The following is a 5,000-nucleotide window of genomic DNA, read 5'->3' as shown; positions in this document are numbered from 1 at the left end:
TTTGATTTCTACTAGTTTTCCTTCTCTTGAGAGAGAGAGAGAGAGAGAGAGAGAGAGAGAGAGAGAGAGAGAGAGAGAGAGAGAGAGAGAGAGAGAGAGAGTATTTTTTTAGCACTGATTCATTATTTAAATTCGTTTTATTTCTACTCGTTTTCATTCTCTTCAGAGAGAGAGAGAGAGAGAGAGAGAGAGAGAGAGAGAGAGTATTTTTTTAGCACTGATTCATTATTTAAATTCGTTTTATTTCTACTCGTTTTCATTCTCTTCAGAGAGAGAGAGAGAGAGAGAGAGAGAGAGAGAGAGAGAGAGAGAGAGAGAGAAAGGGAAGGGTTGCACTGATTCATTATTTAAATTCGTTTTATTTCTACAAGAGAGAGAGAGAGAGAGAGAGATTGCTACTATCTACGATGGAAACAAAACGGTCATTGGTAAATACGAAATAATCTCACGTAGGGTTCTACCTTACAAAGTCTGTTTTGTTATCAACAGATAGGTTCTTGATGTTGCTTGTAAGAGGTTAAGATAAAAAAGGTTGTTTCCATATGAAAACTCATCTAATCTGTTTTTCTTTGTAAGGGTGCTTTTCACTTCTCTCTCTCTCTCTCTCTCTCTCTCTCTCTCTCTCTCTCTCTCTCTCTCTCTCTCTCAAAGGTGGAGCGTATAATCCGTAGATTTGATCACAACCACATGTGGTCTTTCTATGTTTTTAGTCTGTATGACTTCCTGCAATGACTATTAACAGACTGTCTTTTTGCAATAGCTATTAACAGACAAACGTAAAGCCTTGCAAGCCAATTTCGGCTGTCAAAATGTCAGTCAGGATTTAAGTTCTCCATTAAACCTATATCACAGCTGAGCACCTTGTCTTTTAGTTTTCTGTAAAAGATAACTATTGTGCCGGCTTTGTGTCTCTGCCCGCACTTTTTTCTGTCCGCACTTTTTCTATCCGCCCTCAGATCTTAAAAACTACTGAGGCTAGAGGACTGCAAATTGGTATGTTGATTATCCACCCTCCAATCATCAAATATACCAAATTGCAGCCCTCTAGCATCAGTAGTTTTTATTTTATTCAAGGTTAAAGCTAGCCATAATCGTGCTTCTGGCAACGATATAGTCTAGGCCACCACCGGGCCGAGGTTTAAGTTTCATGGGCCGCGGCTCATACAGCATTATAGCGAGACCACCGAAAGACAGATCTATTTTCGGTGGCCTTGATTATACGCTGTAGCGGCTGTACAGAAAACTCGATTGCGCAGAAGAAACTTCGGCGCATTTTTTACTTGTTCATAAAAGAAAACAAAAAAACAAATTTACTCCCCTGCGCATCAAGCAATAAAATACTCTCTATAAGGACTGAGTTTTTTCTTCTAAAATCCAAAATTCTTAATTACTACATCAGCAAGCAATGGGTTCAATGCATCGTTGATCTAATCAATCTAGTTAATTTTATGGTAATTTGATAAAACAAGTCTTTTAATGGCACAGGTTTTGAGCACCGCTCGAAAACTGCAAAGTCAGAAAGTTCAAACCTGTTTGAAGCAAAATTGAGAATCTCGAAATAGGTTCTACGTCCCAAAATGATAAGGAAATGGATTGAGAACGAGCTTTTTTTTAAGAAAACAACTGCACTTACAAATACACACACACACACACACACAAGAAAAATAGAGTCCGCATAATATCTCGAAATTGGCTTTGCGTCCCAGAGTGATAATGAAATGGATTGAGACCGAGTTATTTTTTAAGAAAAACAGCTGCACTTATAAACACACACACACGAAAAATAGTTTAAGCAAAACAAAGTAACTAGAAATTGGTTTTATGTCCCAGAGTTATAATCAAATGGATTTCGACTGAGGTTTTTTAATAAGGAGAAACAACCTGCGCTTATAAAAAAAAAAACAGCATTTATAAAAGTAGTATACGCAAAATTAAGCATCACGATATAGATTTTACGTCCCAGAGTGATAGTGAAATGGATTTCGTCCGAGTTTTTTTTTTAAGAAAAACAACTGCACTTATATAAAAAACAAAACAAAAAAACACGAAAAATACTTTAAGCAAATTAAGTATCTCGAAACTGGTTTTACTCCCAAAGTGTGAATGGAATGGATTCCGTCCGAGTTTTTTTTTTTTTTACAAGAAAAAACTACGGACCTTATTAAAAAACACAAGAAAAATAGTTTAAGCAAAATAAGTGTCACGACATAGGCTTTATGTCCCAAAGTGATACTGAAATGGATTTCAACCGAGTTTTTAAAGGAAAAAACAACTGCTGTTATAAAAAAAAAACCTACACACAAAACAGTTTAAGCAAAATAAGTATCTCGAAATAGGTCTAACGTCCCAAAGTGATAACGAAACAAATTTTTAATAAAAAAAACAAGCACTCATAAAAAAACACAAACACACGAAAAAAAAATGCATATGCGTTGCACGAGGAACAGAATCTTGTGAAAGTTCGAATGAGACTTCGACAAAGACCTTGACTGCATTATAAAGTATGTTTTAAACATCTGCGAATACCTTGATTATATCTTGTAATAAATCTTATTGTAAAGTGAGTCTCTGTGCTTGTAGTTTGTAGTCACTGATTGTCAGATATGTCGTTTAGATGCCTCGTATTTTATATATCTCGCATAAAAGAATTCTTTGGAGTGAAATGTCATTAGTTTTTGCCTGTTGATTTTATTTTGTTTGTTTTAATATTCGTTTTTAAGTGTTGATATATGTGTGTATACATATATATGTATATATGTATATATATATATATATATATATATATATAAATATATATATACATATATATATATATATATATATATATATATATATATATATATAAAGTACATATATATATATATATATATATATATATATATATATATATATATATATATATATATATATATATGAATGAATGTTTGTGTATAGTTGTATTATATATACATATATCTAATACAACTATATACACACACACACACACACACACACACACACACATATATATATATATATATATATATATATATATATATATATATATATATATATATATATATATATATGTGTATGTTACAGTATATATAATATATCCTAACTTTAGAAGTTACCTGTGGAATTCACGTATTTTTTTCCTGTCTCAGTTCACTTGAAGAGCGCTTTGTCATTATCCCACCTGTTGTCCTTCGAAGGTGAACAGTTAGCGGAATTAGCAATAATCTATGGACAGAGAGAATGTTTAATCCTAATCACACAACCACCTGAAAAAAAAAAAAAAAAAAAAAACCCTCTTCAAGGACTCTCTAAGAAGAACTAGCTAAGAGACAAAGGCAAGAAAATAAAGAAAATAAAAAAAAGCATTAAAATGATCGTGATCGTTTCAACCGGTGGACTGTGGAACCGTCTCCCCGAGGATGTTGCGCAACTGAAACCTCGTAAGTTCAAGCGATGATGCAATGCATTGCTACCCTAAAGCAATTTTCCTTGTATTTTATAACTGAATTACTTTTTCATCTCTTTACTTATTAATTTGTTAATTTATTTTTTTTTCTTTTCTAATAACTGTTACTTCTTCTTTGTGTATTCTTATTCCCTTCTGTTACTTCTTTCAAATGAACCTTAATATTCTCTGGAAGCTCAAGTTCAAGTCAATGAGGGTATCATTTCGAACAAAACCGACTTTGGGTAGACGTCTTTGTTCTGATTGAATTCTGTGGGCGTCTTCTATTTGTCTTTTTCCTTACTGATTCATTCGGGGTTAAGCCTGGAAGCCTAACAGAATTTGCCGATGAAAGGTCAACGAAAATCAAATTGTCCCTGTTATAGTTTCACAGTAAACTAGAGCTCACAAAGGTGCTGTTATATTTGAGGTAATTAACGACAGATAAGTAAATGCTTAAATTAAGAAAAGAACAAGAAAGAAACAGACAGGTGAAGAAAGAAAATAATACTTATTAGCACCATTTGTGACAGACTAGTTCCAGTCTCAGTGTTGTATTGAAACTAAATAATACATGAATCGAATCATTGTATCTTGTTGTAAGGGCAACACAACACAATGAAATAAAATCAAATAAAAAAACACAATCAAATAAAAAAATACAATACAATAAAACAAAATAAACACACTTACTGCTCTTTACTCAAGGTTATGAAGAAAATTGTGGTGATGTTATCGAACTCTGAACTGACAATGCAACTACCAAGTGGTATTATCATCAGCAAACAACAAAGCAAATCCCACCCACGCTGCCTTTTTCTCTGGTATCCTCCAGCTCACGAAGAGGTAATTTGGGACGGTTCATTACCAGTTCAACAATGCTAGCTTCTAGTTCCATCTGATTTCCGCACTTATATTTACTCTGCCGTCTTCCGTATTCATTTGCAATGATCCATCGCTTCACTTTTCTCATTTGCAATGAGCCATCTCTTAATTTTTCTTATCTGCAATGATCCATCTTTTAATTTTTCTTTTCTGCAAGGATCCATCTATTTTCATTTTCCATTCTTGTGGATTTTCCCTTGGTTTTTCTTTATACTTGACGTTTCCCCAAATAATTTTCGAAGAGGATTCGGACGCAGAGGCAAAGCGCTCGCGAAAACTTGCGACATTGAACACAACCGTAATTTCTGAGCACAGATCTTGGTCATTTTTGCATCTAGAAAGCTACTTTCTTTGACTTTCTCTGTGCTCTTGGGTCCTGTTAGGGCAAAATCAGTGGAGAAACCACTAGATAAACATAGGACTTTCCTTGCTAGAGCCCCCTTTGGGCATAAAATACAGAAAATGGACAAATAAATTCTAAATCTTGAAAGTTTTGTAACGTAGGAGATACGGAATCTGGCACTGAGCCAAGAAGATCATGACCTTATTTGACCATGAAATCTTCTGTTCCTGAGAGAGAGAGAGAGAGAGAGAGAGAGAGAGAGAGAGAGAGAGAGAGAGAGAGAGAGAGAGAGAGAGAGCCAGCCATTTAGCCACTAATTACCGAGAATGA

The 5,000-nt window shown here is 34.2% G+C and overlaps 1 protein-coding gene and 1 long non-coding RNA gene across 5 annotated transcripts in view; one reads left to right on the top strand and one right to left on the bottom strand.

Moving 5' to 3' along the window:
• Positions 1-5,000, top strand: part of LOC136832682 (uncharacterized) — a 192,003-nt gene that overhangs the window by 136,340 nt on the left and 50,663 nt on the right. The gene's annotated exons all lie outside the window — the stretch shown is intronic.
• LOC136832684 (uncharacterized) overlaps positions 1-5,000 on the bottom strand; it is a 326,849-nt gene that overhangs the window by 280,265 nt on the left and 41,584 nt on the right. The window lies entirely within an intron of this gene.

The sequence above is a fragment of the Macrobrachium rosenbergii genome, chromosome 50 (genome assembly GCF_040412425.1).
Source record: "Macrobrachium rosenbergii isolate ZJJX-2024 chromosome 50, ASM4041242v1, whole genome shotgun sequence".
Classification (NCBI taxonomy): Eukaryota; Metazoa; Arthropoda; class Malacostraca; order Decapoda; family Palaemonidae; genus Macrobrachium; species Macrobrachium rosenbergii.
The sequence above is the reverse complement of the archived record's forward strand: the minus strand, read 5'-3'. Positions and strand labels throughout refer to the sequence as shown.